The 19,597-nt window shown below is 36.2% G+C and overlaps 1 pseudogene; it reads left to right on the forward strand.

The window, feature by feature from the left end:
- Window positions 1-16,912: 16,912 nt before the first annotated feature.
- Window positions 16,913-17,990, forward strand: LOC123284106 (olfactory receptor 2T8-like; annotated as a pseudogene).
- The last annotated feature ends 1,607 nt before the right edge of the window (window positions 17,991-19,597 follow it).

Raw genomic sequence — 19,597 nt, forward strand, 5'->3', positions numbered from 1 at the left:
AATGGTGACTGTACTAAATTAAATTTTTCGCTGTCAAATATTTCCTTCTATTTGTATAGGGGTGAAACAATTGATCCTTGTAAAATTTAATGCAGTCAGCTGCTCTACTGAAGTAGCAAGTTGACTCTTAGTGATAATGAAATAAAATGAGCATTTAGTCTCAGACAGAAGAGTCTAGCTCCCCACTGATTAAGAAGTCAATTGGGGAAAATTACTTAAGAGTCTAGCTTGTTGACAAGTCTTTGAAGTTGTTCTAAGGGATATTCTAAGAATCAAATGGGATGATATGTGTCAAATGCTTACATAGTGCCTACCACAGAGGAAGGGCTCCATAGATTTCAGCATCTTTTATCATCCTATTCAATCTACAGATTTGTAATTCAGCTAAATGTACATTTAAAATAAAAATTGGACACTCTGACCTGAGACTGAGCATCTCTTTCTGTTTGTGGAAATGTAACTTGCTCCTTTTTAAGGTGGAGGGGTGGCAGTATTATGGATAAGGGGTTGCAGAGTTGTGATCAATGAGAGAATCCAGAGTGAGATGAATTACTCTGAGATGATATCTCTATGGAGCCCAGGGATTTCAAATGAGCTGAGAGATTCCTCATAGTTATTTAAGGAATAACCAGTTTTTTGCTTGCCTGGAGTGAAGAAGACTTTCTGAGAAGATTTTGTGAGTACAGGGAAACTTAGTAACAACAGACTTTATTTGGGGGAATATAGTGGATGGTTGTGGAAGTCTGGGAGAACAGGGTAAAGAGACTACATGAAGCAGGGTACAGATTAGTATGAGATCGTTCTTATAAATAATTTATGGATGCCTACTCAGGGATTTGAGGAAAAAATATTAAAAATGGTGACTGTTTGGGATAGGCACAGATGGTGCATATATCCATGTGCTGTAAGTGCTCCACTCAGGAGAGCATCACTTTATAGAAGGGCCCAATAATGTGGTGGAAATGTTTCCTCCACCCAGGATATGCCAGCCCCTTTCTCCAGGCAACTTGGTGCTTACTTCATGGGCACCTTTACACAGTGACTATTGTGGTGGCTTGAGTGGAGTCAATACATGGTCTCAGTGAAATGAACTTGGCCTCACCAAGGCTGATTTGGTTAAGGCCCAATCTCCCAACAAAGTAAGCCAAAGCTAAGCTACTGTTATTGCAACATTCACTGAGGGGATGTGCCAGCTACCTGGAGTCAAGCTGATTATATTGAACTCTTCCATACTATGAGGGGCAGCAATTTTTTCTTCATAATATACGCACATATTTTAGCCTCTGTATTTGGTAGCCAATGTATTTGCCTTTCTGGATAATAGATCCCTCCAAGAACCTATACAATTCCATCACTCATGGACATATATAGTACCTTACCCGTGGAATCTTATAGTATATGATTTCTGGCCAGTAGGCAGGTTTTTATGGAAAAGAAAGTTGTCAACTGACTCATTCCCATGGAACCTCCTGGTTTTTATCACATGCACCGTGACCTAGGAATACCTGTCCTGACACAAGAGTGGAAATGCATGGTGAAAGCTCAGTCATATTTGTATTACACATATGATATATAGAATTGACTAGACTTTTTCATTTATTTTTTTAAATTTTTTCCACCTCAGTAGATAGACTTTATAACTAAAGAAACCTCAGAAACTCCAAGTTTTGTAGTCCACATTCTCTCACAATTCCATCTCAAAGTAATTGTTAGGACCTTGAACCTATGCCCACATGATGCCAGGAAGGACTCCCTCAGAAATATTCATCTCAAATTGAACATTGGAGAATAACAAACTGTGCAAAAATCACAGAGGGTGGAGTTCAGGTCCACAATGGATAATGGACAGGAAGACCCACAAGAGAAGAGATTCAGGGGATATTTCATGGGCTAAGGAAGAAAGCCAACACACTACCACCAGGGTAAAAATAAAGATTTAAACTATCCCACCTAGTATGAATTGATAATATGAACAAGTGGCCACTTTCTATCTCTCGTTCTACCCACTTCTGAGTGTGAATTTATACTGAAGTTCTCTTGTTATATATGCATTATTTTGTATTTGAATATTAGGATTTTAAAGCACTTCTTACTTAATTTAGGAATTTTACAACCTAAGGAGCTAAAAGTAGAGGTCTTCAAGAGGACTACACATCATCCAGACATCTAGATATTGAGAAGAATACAATAACTGATTGGACTTGGTGTTTCTTGTTATTTTGGGGAGGGGGTAGGTGTTTTCTATGAATGGGAAAAAGGATAGATATAGGTGTTGGACAGGCAAAGGTGTGCTTCATCCTAAGAGAGTTTGATCTCACCACTTTTTTCAAAGATTCTATTTAAACACTCATTTTATCATGAAAAACTGTTTTGAAGGTTTTCTTGTGTTTATGAAGCAGAGTATGTCAGAGACCGTTAGTTTCCTACCCTGTTTCTGTGCTATCCTTTTGATATTAACAGTAACACTATGCTTTGTGGATGACAATGGAACCAGGAAAAACACTACTTTCCCAGTCTCCTCAAAAATGTAAGTTCTCATTGAGATGATTTCTCTTTAAAAGGGCCTAATTCTTTTAATACTTACCTTGAGGAAATGCAGATCTGATGCCCATGGAAGCAGCTTCTTTATCAGGACAACAGAATAAGATCATGAATATTTCATAGACTTGCAACCACACATCCTTAAGCTGCTGGAAGAAGGAGAAATTGTAGTCTCAGGATTTCTTGCTACTTAAGTATAACGGATTCTCTAAGTGTTTCAGCCACTGCCTGCATTTTTGTTACTTGCTGCCAAATGCAGTACCTAAAAAAAAAACATTTCAATGATTTGAGCTTCCTTCAAAATTTATAACATACTTCTGGGAAAATTTATGTAAATTATTTGATTGATTCCAGTTTAATTCCTCCATGTAAGCTGTGGCTATGCAATTAACAAAAGAGGACTTAAATAGTCAAAGGAGCTGATGCTAAAGAGAATTCAGGAATCCTACAAATCTTTTGAAAGTGAAAATAAAGTCAGGAAAGAAAAGAAAACCTCAATAGCTTTACTGTTGTACAACTTGCTTTTATTCAACAAGTAATATATCAAGGTTTTTACATATAATTACATACAGTATTTCTAATTTTTAAAGAAATCTACATAGCGTTCTATTATATGAATGTGGAGTATACTAATTCATAAATATTATAGCCAGAAACTTACTGATAAAAACTTGGATTCCTTTTTATTATAAACAATTGTGCAATGTATAATTTTATACATATGGCCTTTCCCATAATGCAGGCATGTTTACAGGATAAACTAATATTTATTGTATTTCTCTTAGTTTTAAATAGGGGAAAATTGGTTCAAATTTCTGAAAAAATAGATTAAGAATATTGAATTGAAGTTTCTTGACTTGAATCTATTGGAATTTTGCCTGACATCAGGGGTGTACCAGATTGCTTACTACTGCCTATGCCCAAGTACCTAGATATATGGCCATTTTAGAGGAAAATATTTACAAACAGTGAACCTATGGCATGCAAAGCAGAGCAGGTGTGGTTTGCACTGATGGATGCTTTAAGAATGTAGAGGGAATCATGGCCTGGCAAATGCTTTTTTGTCCTTTAGAATCATATATTTTCATTGCTCTGCTCACAGTTGTCTCCTTAAAAGGTTCCAATCTCACTTTTTAAAAGGTTTGCCTGGCTTTACATTGTGTTGTGGCTTGGTTGATTCCACTATGACCTATGAGTCTCATCTCACTTTCTCACAATGACAAGACACTTAGGATTCAGGGATCCGACCTGCATCCTCTTGTCTGGAATGTTCCTTGTCAACACATCCTTATAGTCAGTATGTTTTCCTACTCTGAATTTATACCTAGAGACTGGAATGTAGTAGGGTCTGAAAAAAGACACCACCTGAATGACTAAATGAATGAATAGATGCACCACTCTGTCCTCATCACCACTGTCTGCTCCTCTCTAAATTCTCTTGCTAGTGTGTGTGAGTGTATGCAGTAGCAGCCCCTTCATAAAAGCAGTAGTTTGAAGATGATCTGAGCTCTACTAAATCGGAAGGAGGCGTATTCAATCAGAGGGTAGTAACGGGAGCACATTTACGTTATATGTCATAAGTTGAGCTGAGACTTCTATTAGCGACCTTTTCTGGCCACATTGAAAGTGGATTGATAGCCTTAAAGTGCATTCTAAAGACTTGATGCTCTGAGCTAATTCTTTCTCTGTTTTTCTTTATTAAAGATTGGCACCAGAGCTAACAACTGGTGCTAATCTTTTTTTCTTTCTTCCTTTTCTCCCCAAATCCTCCCCTTACATAGTTGCATATTTTAGTTGTGGGCCCTTCTAGTTGTGGCATGTGGGATGCCACCTCAGCATGGCCTGATGAGCGGTGCCATGTCTGCCCCCAGGATATGAACCGGTGAAACCCTGGGCCACCAAAGCGGAACGCCCGAACTTCACCACTAGGCCACGAGGCTGGCCCTGAGCTAATGCTTAATTAAACGAAAATGAGTGATTCCTTGACAGACTTTAACAGGTGCTTCTGCATGATTTTTTAAAGCCATATTGTTTCTTAAGCTTTGGATCTCAATTTAGTCATGTTTAATCTAAAATCTTCAATGAACAATAATGAAGAAAACATTGTGTCAAAGGTTAGCTTTCCTTGTTTTTAATTAAATGCCTTAATCATGGAACAGATGTCAGAATTCTCCCAAGAGATTACTAAAATCCTAACAGCGAGTCTTATACAAAGGTATAAATCAGATTTGTTCTTGGACCTGTAATGGTTAATGTTATGTGTCAACTTGATTGGGCTGTCCACATAAATGATAAAAATTCAATCTATAAATCAAAATTGGGGTGAGTTTATTATATGAGCCAATCTGAGGACTGTATAGCCCAAAAGAATGGCATTCACCAAGGAAGGAAGCACTCCAAAGAAGCAAGGAGGACAGCATGGTTATATAGCATATTCGAACAAGGAACACAGGGCAGGGATATCTCCTTTTACTACAGTTGCAAGATGCTTTACTAGCACAGCAGGTCAGTGGCCACAAGATAAACACAGTAGGTCAGTTTGACCCTTAGTTTCTAGGAAGAAATGCTTATATTTAAAGAAATGCTGATATGGGAGAGAGCATACACCCGTATTTTTAAAGGCACCATTCTTTGCTTTGCAATATTGTAAAAGTTTAAAGCGTATGTACAATGCATGTTTGGCAGCCCACGTGAGGCCTTTCTGGGAAAACACGGTCAGGCTGACTTAGTTTTAAACCAAATGGCTTCCTCATATACCTCAATATTAATTTATCTTGTCATTTATTCATCAGGGCCAAGATATTTGGTCAATATTATTCTGAGTGTGTTTCTGGAAGAAATTAATATTTCAGTCTGTAGTCTGAGTAAAACCTACTGCCTTCCCTAATCTGGGTAAGTCTCATCCAATCAGCTGAAGGCCCGAATGAAAACAAAAGGCTGCATAAGAGAGAATTTCTTCTGCCTGACTGCTTTGAAGCTGGGACATCATTTTTTCCTGCCTTCCAGACTCAAACTGAAAAATCAGCTCTGCCTGGGTCTTCCACCTGCCAGCTTTCTGACTGGAACCACAGCAGCGTCTCTCCTGGGTCTCAGCTTGCCTCCTGCAGATCCTGGGCCTTTTCAGCCTCCATCACTGTGTGAGCCAATTCCTTGAAATAAATAATAAATAGTGTATATGTATATATATACTCTACTAAGTAGATATATGCACACATATACCCACAGCCTATGGATGGAAACTCTGACTAACTCAGGCCGATATGTTTTCTTTTGCTCAGCCAGGGACATCTCGTTTCCTTGTATTTTAACGAGTACTGAAATCTTGAATCAAAAATAGTATTCATATAGTGTTTTATTTCTCTATTTTTGACTCCCAATTTTCAGGTACGGACATAAAATTTCAATGTTTGTCTTAATTTATATTAAAAGTGTTATATAATTTATAAAATACATATAAATGTTTCACAACTTCAAGTTTGCCATGAGACGGTGGCAATATCACTGTGCTCATTTCTGGGCTTGTAGTAAGAATTACTGTATCTATCATGTTACACAGCCAGGAATCTGACTCCTGTTTTATAGCGGTTTTTTTTTTTTTTTGAACATCATCAAAGAAAGACATCACTGTGCAATTTCTATACCTTAGATAAACACATGCCATAAGGTATCTAATCTAATTTATCTTTATTTTCTGTTTCATATAAATCAATTTTTAACAAATATTTCTGATTAAATTTTAATTTCAAATGAAATGCCTAGTAAAATTACAGTCTATTTCCACTTTATCTTTTCCAAATGAATTATTTTAATAGTTTTAAAAAAAGAAGCCATAAAATTTACCATCTTCAATTAGAAGTTACAACTTCCAATGCAAAATACAGGCATACCACCCAAAGATACCAGAAGTGAATTCTCTCAACCATCAATTAGCGGAAATCTGTTGAAAAGCACTATTTATGTTCTTACTCCTTAAAAACAATGTTTGGATAGAAACTTCCACTAAACACCTGCAGGACAGTGAGCCCCAGCAGAGCAGACACTTGGCCTCAGACAGCACAGGTATGAATCAAGGGTCCATCTGTTAGCAAGGGGAAGATTTCAGAATAAGTACTTACAAACCTCGTTGTGCCTCAGTTCCTACAGCTGCAGAATGAGAACCATACCCATAACAGTACTTACTCATATGGTTGGTATAATGTTTTAAATGTCTTAAAGCTTCTAAAGCCCTTAGAAGTTATATAGTAAATGTGAAATGTTAGCATAATTCCAAGGGATCCTCATTATTTGTGGAATTTTACTCAGTTTTTTACTTGATTTCCCTTGGCCTTTGTGTAAATTCAACTTGGAGAGGTGCTCAGAGGTGTATTTATTTATTCTTTCCATTTAGTTTTGGAAGCATCTTCTTACATACTAAAGCTTCCTTTCTTTACTACGTTACAATAAGACACTTCAGGAAGGCTATACAAATATTCCTATAATAAAGCTTGTGATCAAAAGTCTACAGAAACCTACAGTCCTCATGGACAAAGGCTTGCCATCAGTTATTTTGTGAGTTTGATTGTCATTTAACCTTCAACATCTCAGTTCAGATTTTCTTATCTTGACGAAGAACTAATTGTTCACTCCAAATATAAGTATGAACATCCTGGATTCTACATATTCAAATGTTTTGCAGACTAATCTTACAGGTTTTTTCTGCAATTTCAATGACAACAACCTGAAACAATTCCCCACTCTTTACCCAGTTTCACACAGATGCCCACAGAACCACAGCATGACATCAGTATCATTCAAATCAGAATGTACCTTTATAGATGGGAAGTGCATAATGCATGCTGACATTGTTGATAATGAAAATAATAAAATAATGGAAACTAGAGTGGTTTAAATATGTATTAAAATGGCATACATATGTTCACATATTTCAAAAATGCAAAATAATTCTGCCCCTTCTTTAACATATAAAAGAAAATGTTCAAAAAGCCAATGGCTACAAATAATAAACGATATGAGTCCTCACATTAAGAAATTACAATATATTTTATCCCAAGAATGTAAGGTAAAAATAATCGAAGCCAAGGTATATTTGATTGAAGCTGTGCTACATGAGCACAAAGGAAACACTCTTCAAATGACCAGAGACTAAAGACAGACATAATTTACATTAAAAAAAGAGAATAAACTTCAAAAACTTTTAGATAAAATGAGTCATTAAATATTGAAAGTTTCCATAAACTCTCCTTAATAAGAGAAACAAGAAAATAATATCTGCTATCTTCACTTCTATTCACATTTGCATTTCAGTTTAAATCTAACCCAAAAGCAAAAAGAGGAGAAAAATTGTACAAAGACTAGAAGTCAGTATGCATTATTATTGAAGAACATAATAGTATAAATTGAAATCCTAAAGGGAATAAAAATAAATTTATGTAAAATAAGAAGACATAAATCTTTTAGATAAATTTTCAAATTCCCTAACTGAACAAAAGTTTCAGAAAATTTACTTGAAAATGATAAAAAATAAGAACAAAGCACTATACTCTAATTGAATTCATAGTAAATTTTAGGAGACATTAGAGGAGATAATCTCATAGTCACAGAGAAAAGATTGAATTTTTAGAAGATAGAAGCTCAAACCACAAAAGAAACAATTGAGAAATGCATTTTTATTAATAATTTTACCTTGTCAAAAAGCAGTGCAAAGATTATGACATGAAAGCCGTAGTTACATTCCCACCACCGATGCACAAGACTTGGTTCCCTTTTCTCCACATCTTTGCCAGCATTTGTTATCTTTTATTTTTTGATGCTAGCCATTCTAACCTCTGTGAGGTGATATCTCACTGTGATTTTGATGTTTATTTCCCTGATGATTAGTAAACGTTGAGCACCTTTTCATATACCCATTGGCTACTTTTATGTCTTCTTTGGAAAATTGTCTATCCAAGTCCTTGATCAATGTTTTAATTGGTTTGTATGTTTTTCTGCCATTGAATTGTCTGAGTTCCTTATATATTTGTATATCAATTCCTATCAGATATATGCAAACAGTTTCACCCAACCTATAGGTTGCTTATCCATTTTCTTGATTTCTTACTTTGCTGTGCAGAAATTCTTTAGTTTGATGAAGTCATACTTGTCTATTTTTGCTTTTGTAGCCTAATCTTTTGGTGTGATATCCAAAAAGTCAAGCTCAGACCAATATCAAGGAGTCATTCTCCTCATGTTTTCTTCTACAAATTTATAGTTAAGGTCTAATATTTAAATATTTACTCCACTTTTAGTTGATTTTTTGTATGGTGTAAGATAAGATTTAAATTTAATTCTTTTGCATCTGGATATCCAGTTTTCCCAACACCATATATTGAAGAAACTATCCTTTCCCCATTGTGTGTTCTTGGTGCCCTGTGGAAATTTAAGTTGACCATTTATGCTTTGGTTTATTCTTGGCGTCTCTACTTTGTTTTAATAGTCTATGTATCTGTTTTTATTCCAGTACCATCCTGTTTTTATTAATATAACATTGTAATACAATTTAAATCAGAAAATGTGATGCCTCCAACTCGCTTCTTATTTCTCAAGCTTATTTTAGCTATTCAGGATCTTTTGTGTTTCCATATGAAGTTGAGAATTGGTATAGCCACTACAGAAAACAGTATGAAACTTTCTCAAAAATTGAAAAATAGGATTACCAGATGGTCCTGCACTCTTTATTTCTGGGTACATAACCAAAGTAAAAAATCAACACCTCAAAGAGATATCCATATTCCCATGTTTATTGCAGCGTTATTCCCAATAGCCAAGGTTGGCAACAAACTAAAGCCTGTTGACAAATGAAGGGATAAAGAAATTTTGAGATATATATCTCCATCATTTAAATAGAAGGAGATCCTTCCATTTGCAACAACAGGGATAAACTTGGAGGACATTATGCTAAGTGAAATTAACCAGACGCAGAAAAACAAAGCTTAAATAATTCATGCAGATGTGGAATTTTAAAAAGTTAAATACATAGAATGGTGGTTACTAGTGGTGGGAAGTTGGGGGAAACGGGGAAATGTTGGTCAAAGGGTATAAAATTGCTGTTATGTAGGATAAATAAATCTAGATAGCTAATGCAAGGTATGATGATTATAGTCAATAATACTGTATTCAATACTGGAAACTTGCTAAAAGAGTAGATTTCAGATGCTCTCAGCTCACAAAAAGTGGTAACTATAAAAAAATTTTAACTATGTGAGGAGATGATATCTTAATTAGATAATCATAGTCATTTCACTATGTATATGTATATAAAAGCATCTTTTACATCTGAAAAGTATATAATTTTTATTAAACAATTAAAAACAAACTTAAAACAATAAATAACCATCATAACCTAGGAAAAAATAGGTAGCATTTGTAATTAATAAATGATCAGCATATAAGGAATACTTACGAATAAATAGTCTCAAATCTCAGAAGAAAAAATGGGTAAATGGCAAGAATAGTTTAAAATAAAAGAAACCATGATTTTCAATTGAGTGAATGAAATGATATTTAACCTCATTAGAAATCCAGCAAATGCAAGTTATATGTAAAATATGATTTCCTCCATGGTCAAGAGATTCGTAAAACTGGAAGTTTGTCAATTTCAAGCTTTGGAACGGATATAAAACAATACATAATTTCATACACCTCACATAACTTGTTTACTTTTAGATGGATAAACGCTAAAATTAGAGATTCTCAATCCTCCAGATGTATCTGTGAGCACCGGTACTCACAGTGCTTTCTGTTGACAGTTTGGAGCATCTTATATGTGTGTTGTGTTTGGCAGCAAAGACCACTGACCATTAATGTTTCCCTCTCACTTTTATCCATTGACACAGCCAAGGGCCACTCAACCATCTTTGAGCACCCTCAAAGGAGTGTGCTCACACCTAAATGTAAGTTATTTCATGGGTCACTGGTCCCTTAATTACTTAATTTTTTCCCTGTCTGTGTTTTGACATCTGCTTATTCGGTCAGTGGGTCATCTTGTTTTGGAGAGCTCATGTAGGTTGCCTACAGGCTGTCAACAGATCTTAGAAGAGTATTTTTCCTGTGCCTCATCTTTCCTTTCGTCTCGTTCAGGCCAATTTCAGCTTTTAAGACCAAGTTCTCACCATGCTTTCCCAGTTGGGTTCAGACAATGAACAGGTCAAAATGTCTTCATGTATTGCCCGCTCTGGGGTCCGGCAACCTTAACCAGCAAACCGCATTCTTTGACGTTGCTAACTCAATTTCCAGTGCTTTTCAGATGTTGGTTGTATTCTACACAGTGGTGTCTCATGTTCCAAATGTTTTTTCTGACACCTGAGGTGAAAGAGGGTCAGATGGTACCAGGGTTCCATATGAGGAATATGGGAAAGTGAGTTGTATGCTTACAAGGCCTATGTAATAGTTCCTTACTCTCTTACCAGATTCCCTTTGATGTGATCAAATTTGAGACATAATCAGATGAATCTTGTGCAAAAGTTTGATTTTCACAAAGTCAAATACGTAATGCTCACAAAAATAGGAAATAAATGAATGTCTATTCAAAGTTTGTTTAACTTATCCAAGCGGGGAAAAAGAAGGTGTCAGAAGTGGTGCAAAGAGCATTTGAGTTTAACAGGGCTTTTTATAGACCTGTGAGAAGACCACACTGAAATAAACACTATTTTTTATTTTTACTTCTGTTTTTTGTTTTACAACATAGAAATAATTGGTCTTTGTCTTAGGTTCCTGGCACAGAACTCCTAAAAACCTTGGAATTTCCAGAGTGGAAGTGGGATAGGGCTGCTTTTGGTTCTGATGAGGAGACTCTTGGTGGGCCCCTAGATAGCTTGAGGATGGGAGCCGGTAGCCAGAACACCAAGCCGTGATTGGAAGTTTGGAACCTTTAGTTCCATTCCCCAATCTCTAGGGAAGAGAGAAAGACTGGAAATTTACTTAATCACCAATAGCTATCAGCATGCCTATGTAACTAAACCTCCACAAAACTCCTCAAAGACAGGATTCAGAGAGCTTCTGAGCTCACAAACACATACCAGGAGGACAGTGCAACTCAATTGCACAGGGATAGAAGCTCCTGCACTCAAGACCCTCCTGAAACTCACCCATGGACCACTTTATTTGACTGTACATTTTTATCCTTTATAATAAGCTGTAATCATTATAATAGCGTTGCTCTGCTTTTTGTAAGTCACTCTAGAAAATTATAGAACCCGAGGAAGGGGTCATGGGAACACTTTGTAGCCAAGTTGGACAGAAGGGTGGGTTACCAGAAAACCTGATACTTATGACTAGCAACTAACGGAGGCAGTCTTGTGCGAGTGAGCCCTTAAGTCTGTGGAGTCTGTACAGACTCCAGGTAGTATCAGAATTTACTAAATTGTAGGCTATCCAGTTGATGTCAGAATGTTGGAAAAGTGGTATTGGAAAAGGCACCACACATTTGGCGTCAGGAGATGAAAATCTTCTCATTGCTTGAGTTTTTGTTTTTACCTATGTAAAATTGGTTGATTTCTTATTTCATTACTGGACATAAATTATTTGCGTCTGTACTGAACACATTACAGATACATTGCATACATTGCATACACATTAATCTGCAGTGTCACAGATTCTGGGCCCTGATTATTAGTAAATAGTAAGTCAAACACAGTTGTTTTCACCCCGAGAACTAAATAATCTTTGAGCCGTCCTGTTATACAACGTCCATGTATAACATTAAAAGGGCAGACTTCTCTCTCTTTGCTTATTTTCTTTTTTAGATAATATTTCATAACACTTGGGCCAGAATCAACATAAGCCCTGCTTTCAACATGCATTTTTTCCCCATTGGAAACAATCGATGAGGATAACAATGAATATTGATACATGATTTACAAAGGGCCAGATATTCTTCCAAGTAATTTACAAATATTTTGTTTAATCTTTCTAATAATCCTACAGACTAAGCAATGTTATTATGCATATTTTACAGAAGAGGAGCATGAAGCTCACTCATAATGCTAATCCAAGACCAGGAAATGCATAAGAAATAGAAAAAGGATTTAAAAAAACACACAAAATTGGAAATCAATGGGTTTAGAGGCTATCAAAGCAATGGAGACCAGTTAAGGATAGAGGAGTCAAAATTCAACTTTACATGACTAATTTAAGGACACAGTTCTCAACGTGTAACTAAGGCTCCCTTTGAGTGATTCAAATGTTCCCTAAAGTTTTAGAACCACAAATATGAGGTGATTTAAACATAAATTCCTCTACTCTGCTACCTCAGGACAGTTAAATATAGGTATGTTGTTTAAAAATGTTAACACTGCATTCTGGTCGAATGCAGACGTTCATAGATCAAATGGCTGTTTTAAAGATGAAATATATGTAAAATGCTGAGCATATTTGCCAGCATGTAGAAATGCTTGATAAATGAAATCTATTATTATTCTCATCAAACAGAAAAAGGAACAATCTATATTTCAGGCAATTAAGGCACATTTGTTCAGTTCAAGGAGTGGAGCTCCTGTTTTCGCCTTTGAAAAGTCCTTGCACTCGCTGTCGTCCTCACAGTTCCACCTCTCTTCACCTTCCCATTCAGGGTTATTTTGCCTTTAGTAAAACCTGGGTGTTTAATTAGTTCATTGCACCACTTACTCTTGAGAAACCGTTAAATCTGTGTTCCCCTGAAAAAGGTGACTTGCCTTCGAAGGTGTCGTTGCCCCGGGGAAGGTCTTGTGTTGTGTACGAAACTTTAAGCGGTCACGTAGGACTTCCAAATAAGTATGGCCTGAGGCCAGGAGGAGGAAGAGGTACCCTCAACACTGATGTAAGCAAAGATTTGTAGTCAACCTATTAGAAAGATCCACTACCACGTCCATGTCTCAGGGATTCTGACTGTCTACCATAGAGGTGAGTCTAATTTGAGAATTATTTTCCCTTTATATTAGTAAGTAATTTCAGGTGATTCATATTTATGAAGTGTTTAGTATGCCACATCTGAATTTTGAGTTGCAGAGTAAACTTTGTAAGACTTTATTCACAAATGATACAAAATAAAAGTCTCCCCATTGTCCACATATATTCTGAAGACGTAAGTTGTGGGCTGGTCCACCCAAAACCAGTAGGCTAATAGATCTTCTTGAATAAGCAATCAATTCATTCAAATTACTGAGCTCATGATAGTGGATTGTTTCAATGAACTGTGTGGCTGTTTCAAGAAATTAACCATGTTATATCAATATCTTCTGGACATAGAGGCACTTTCTTTGTTGAGGGCAGAATGGCAGAAGGAAGAGAAAAGGAGATTGTGGAAGGAAACTCCAACAGTTTATGACGATGATCTCTACTAGAGCTTACAAGTCAGTGCAATGTGGAGAAGGAGACTGTAATCAATTTCCCTACGAGCTTCAGAAAGGGCGTGATTTTGGGATTAATAGACACAGAATTCCTCAAACATTCTCTAAATAAAGGGCCTAGAATAAATAAGAGAAATTCTGGGGGCAAACTATTTTGTTACTTTAAGAATAATGAAGAACAGTTTCCTTTTCTTTCTCTGAAGGATGTGTACATGTACACCTGGAAAACTATCCATAACCTATTCCTGGAGGGGAAGTATTTCTCTCACTTCACGAAAATATATACGCACATTTAAAAAAAAGACTGCACTCAATTTCAGTCACCTTATTTAATAGCCTAACATTAATTTGGTCCACAATTCATGTAAAGAAGAAATGCTTATAATATTCTCATAATTTGCTGAGTTAATATGGACTTTTAGTTAAAGGCTAAATGTTTCACTTAGCAAGTGAATGCATTTATATATCCATAAAGCCAATAAATTCTTTATTAAAAATTCTTTGTATGATATTTAGTGAAAAAGATCAAGCTGCATTAGTTATGTACAAGAAATTAAGTAATACCTTTATATTGACCTTCCTATTAAATTATCTATTATAGTATGTTGCAAAGCCTAATTTACTAAAATACCATACATCACAATTTTTCACAATAGAGGAAGATATTACAGAGTTACTTATTTATTTACTACACTTTTGTTTTAAAGAGTCATGGTTCCAAATTTATTATTTATTTAGACACACACGTGCGTGTGTGTGTGTGTCCATGTGTGTATCTCTCTATCATCTATCTATTTCATCTTCACATTTCCAGAGCATTCAGTTAAATGATCAAATTGACATTTTGTGCTATGGCTTTCTAGCTATTGTTTATGTGGGAAAAATAGCAACTAATGATATAGACCAACAAATAAAATTGAAATTAATAATTTTGTTTCAATGTGCAAAATGACTTTGGAAATTACTTCAAAATTCATTCATGCACAAAATATCTTAATTATTTTAGTAATCTGTTAAGAAGCTTTGTAATTTAAAACATATAAATGCAGCAAGGTTAAGTAACTGACTCCTCATCACATATATAGAAAATGATTCTCAAACCAGGAGTTCTGTATCTTGAGCCCAGAGTTCTTTATCCATACATCCCCACATCAATATGATCAGTCTGAGGGTGGTTTAAAGTTATAATGGAGGCTGAGAGAGCCTGCAGGCAAGGAATCACGGTCTGTGGCTATAAGAGGAGAAAGATATCTTAAATAGTGTACAAAACAAGGAGCTGAATGCACTAGATAGGAGGTAGTGCAAATCACTAAGGCTTGGCAAGGCCTCGATTAGGTAGACTGCTTATGTGTCTGGTATCAGTGGTTAAACAAGCCATCGCAAAGGTGCTGGTGTTCCTGTGTGTTGTTGTATCCGTTCAAACGTGAATGCTGACGTGGTGGAGGTAGCACTTCAATGAGCCATTAGCACTGACTTTCCATAGGTCTCTTAAAGAGACTGCCTATGTGTTAAATGGCTCTGCAAGACATGGGCTCTGTCTGCCGCCTAATTTTTATAGTATTAGAGTATTCACAAAATCAAACCCTTCGGGTTATAAAGCATCATCACTATCTCTGTCTCTGTAGTAAACAATTACCAATCAATTACCAGACAATTCCAGAAAACAGGCTCAGAGGGTATTGTGTCTCTAAGGCTTCGGATGAAATATTTTTGGACTGTCCATGTCAGAAATAAAGAGGTCTGCAAACCTGTCCATAAACAAAATTGGCAAATTTGTGCATTTTTCTGCTAATAAAAGAGGAGAGTTGGCTCCATGCACCTATATGCTCTTCTGCTCTTCATGAATTTACAAGTTTTGTTCTTAGTATGGAGTTTAAACAATGTCAAACACTAAAAAATCTTACTTATGTTCAGTGTATAGCAGCTCTCAATCTGTGAACCCTTCCTCATAAAGCCATGCTCATTTCTGTGGGCTCAGTCATTTTGTTTGTGTCTCCAAAGAAAATAGATCTGTTTTGTTAAATATTAAACAACCATCCTCAGAAGATAGGCCAAATATGTAATTTAAGCATTTTTAAAATATTTTTCCTCTCAGATATATTTATACTTCACCTGTGACTAATAATTATGCTTCATGTAATATGGTTGTTTTAAAACTGCTTCCTTTTCTTTTTAATCACCTTACTCGTTGTTATAGTTATTGCTATGCTCTCCAAGCATTTACTCTCATCAAAGGTCCTCTCATGCTTGCCTTTCATACTCACCTGATCGTTGCAAGCCTCCATGACGGTACATTGTGTCGTGAAACGATGCGTAGGGCATGGCTCCAAGTCCTAGTAAGCTGGGGAAAGAAATGTGCATTTTATTCCAAGTGTGATGGAAACAGACTGAAGGTTTCAGAGCAGAGAGTGATGAACTAGCATAGCCGCACTTTAAAATCAGGTAATAAAAATAGTTATTTAATGAGAGGAAGTAACATTTTCATCAATTATTGGGGATATTATGTTCCTTCAGTGGGGAAACTTTGTTATACTCATCTGTTCCCTTCTGTGGCCCTTGTAACCCACAATGAAATAGCTGTAATTTTTTGTTTCTTAAAAAAATAACTAATTTGAGTATGTTAAAATTTCCAAAATTTGAAAAGAATTCATCTAAGACTCAAAGAAATATAAATAGCAAATGTTTAAATAAGTGTTTATTTTCTAACTTGGTTAAATTTTGGTTTCAGTACACATAAGAAAAGCACAATAATAATAATTATTAAATAATATAAAAAACAGCCAAATTAACTACTTACAATTCTATAATCTTTGAAAGCTTTTTTCTACTTTTGATTCATTTTGATCTATTATACCAACCAACCAATATATCATTGTGTGAAATACATAGACTAACGTTATTTAAAACAGTGAAAGGCTGAGTTACAGAGAAGTGGAATAACAGGTCAAGCAGAACCATCTTAACTGGGATGTAGGGCTTTGAGTCAGGACCTTGGATTCCATATCCAGCACATGTGCAGAAGTTATGAAGCCAAACTAAGGTTTGTAGATGATGAAAGTCCCTTCCTTCTCTATTTTTCCATTTGCAGAATCACACCAGAAGAAATCGTGGAGAAGAGAAACACAACATCAGACTTCATTCTTCTAGGACTCTTTAAACATACAAGACCCCACCTCTTTCTCTTCATGGTGGTGCTGACAACGGCCATTGCTTCTCTTATGGGCAATGTCGTCATGCTTCTCCTGATTTACTGGGACCCCCGGCTCCACACACCCATGCATTTCCTACTGAGCCAACTCTCCCTCATGGATGTGATGCTGGTTGCCACGATCATTTCCAAAATGGCTGCTGACTACTTGACTGGCAAGAAGTCCATCTCCCCTGCTGGTTGTGTGCTGCGGCTCTTTTTTCACTCACACTGGGTGGCGGCGAGAGTTTCCTTTTAGAGCCATGTCCTATGACCGCTACGTGGCTGTTTGCCATCCACTGAGATATCCTGTCCTCATGAGCCAGCAATTATGCCTGAGAATGACTTTGGGGTCTTGGTTCCTGGGGGCAGCTGATGGGCTCATGCAGGCTGCTGCTACCCTGAGCTTCCCATTTTGCGGTGCACGTGAGATCGACCATTTGTTCTGTGAGGCCCCCATGCTGGTGCGTTTGGCTTCTGCTGACACATCAGTCTTCGAAAATGTAATGTACATCTGCTGTGTGTTAATGCTTCTGGTCCCCTTTTCCCTCATCCTGACCTCCTACAGTTTTATCGTCGCAGCTGTTCTCCAGATGCATTCTAGAGAAGCCTGCAAGAAGGCTTTTGTCACCTGCTCCTCACATTTGGCTGTGGTGGGACTCTTTAATGGAGCTGCCATTTCCACCTACATGAGACCCAAATCCTACAGGTCAGCTGACCTTGATAAGGTCGTGTCAGCATGCTACACTGTCTTCACCCCTGTGCTGAACCCCCTCATCTACAGTCTGAGGAACAGCGAGGTCAAGGGGGCCCTGAGAAAGGTGGCTGGGGAAATGTGTAAATTTAAAATGACAGCAAACTTAGTCTCATTCTTCAAATTATTCAATGCTAAACGAGTCTAATTTCCTGAAGTCGTTAACATTTAAACATATGGTAATTCTCTCTCCTTTAATAAGGCTTGAAGAGAAAGTTAAATTCTTTGATCAGTATAATAGGAAGTTGTTAAGAATTACGTGAGACTACCATACTAAGAGAGGCTATTTTTTGAGCACTTACTATTTGCTATGCTCCACACCAAGCAATTTTTATACATTACTTTGCATCCTATTAACAACTATATGATATAAGTACTTTGACACCCATCTTCTAAGTGAGAAAATGGAGGCATGGGAAACTAATATTGTTCTCAGTATCACGCAGCAAATAAGTGTTAAAATGTGACTCCCAAACTTGTCCTTTAAGTTGGTATATTGATTTCTGTCCAGGAATTTATTTTAAACACTATGTTCTATGTCTTTGATCTGTGCATGTTATATTTTCACTGTTTTTGTAAGCAGTCTTTCACAATCTGTTTTATCTGGATCTTGAAGGCAAGCCATTTTAATTCATGTAACTTTTTGTTTAAGTAATGTATATCTTTCCCCAGGCTCTAGTTGTAATTGCAATGGCCAATCTGTTTTAAAGTACACCATGACTAAATTCTCTCTTGAAATTAATTGTGTCCATGATGCTTAAATGTTATGTTGATTCATGATGCTCATGGGGTCCATGGATATGAATTCAGACACATAAACATGCTTAGTCTTAATAGAACACATGATGATAGTGAGTGAGCAAACCTGAGTAAGTCAGCCGTCTGTTATGTGGATCACCTCACATCTGCAAATGTCCAGATAACTAGAATTATTTATCATGCAAAATATGGGCACCAAAAATAACAATACATTTCAGGGAAATAATATAGACCTGTTATCTGATGACAGTTAAATTAAATATGAAATCAAAATTAAAAAGAAAATTTCAAAATAGTTTTGGAAATTCTATGTCTGTCTCTTTATTTTTTTGATTGTTTTTCAGAGATTTTACCCTTAGCTTCTAAATAAATGTTTCTGTAGAAAATTTTCAAAAGGCACTACTGATGTGTTTTCCATCGATGTCTAAAAACAGAGGAACATCATGCAGAAGCTGTATGTGCAAAATCAGGAACAGTAAGAAAACTTGAAGTGGGGAGTTACCTTGAACATATCATCTTCAAGGCATTATTTACTTACAGCTGATACAGTTTTTAGTTAATGCAGTTAATACAAATCTCAAGCATACAGGTTACAAATTTTGCCTATATATATGCTTATGTAACTACAACAAAGATCAAGATTTAGAATATTTCATATTTCTAGTACTCTTGGAGTCTTCCTTTTGCTTTTTCCTAATCAAAAACTCCAAGAAGCTAATCATTATTTGAACATATAATTAATTTTGCCATGCTTCTTTCACTCAATACTATATTTTGGAGATTCATCCATATTGCTTTTTGAGATTCCACATGTAAGTGAGATCATATAGTATTTTTCTTACTCTGATTTTCCATTTAGCATAGTACCTACAAAGTCAATCTGTGTGTCACAAATGCCTGGGTTTCCTTCTTTATTGTGGCTTAGTAATATTCCATTGTGTGTGTGTGTGTGTGTGTGTGTATACACACACATATACTTAATACATATATACATAT

Source organism: Equus asinus, chromosome 3 (genome assembly GCF_041296235.1).
Source record: "Equus asinus isolate D_3611 breed Donkey chromosome 3, EquAss-T2T_v2, whole genome shotgun sequence".
NCBI lineage: Eukaryota > Metazoa > Chordata > Mammalia > Perissodactyla > Equidae > Equus > Equus asinus.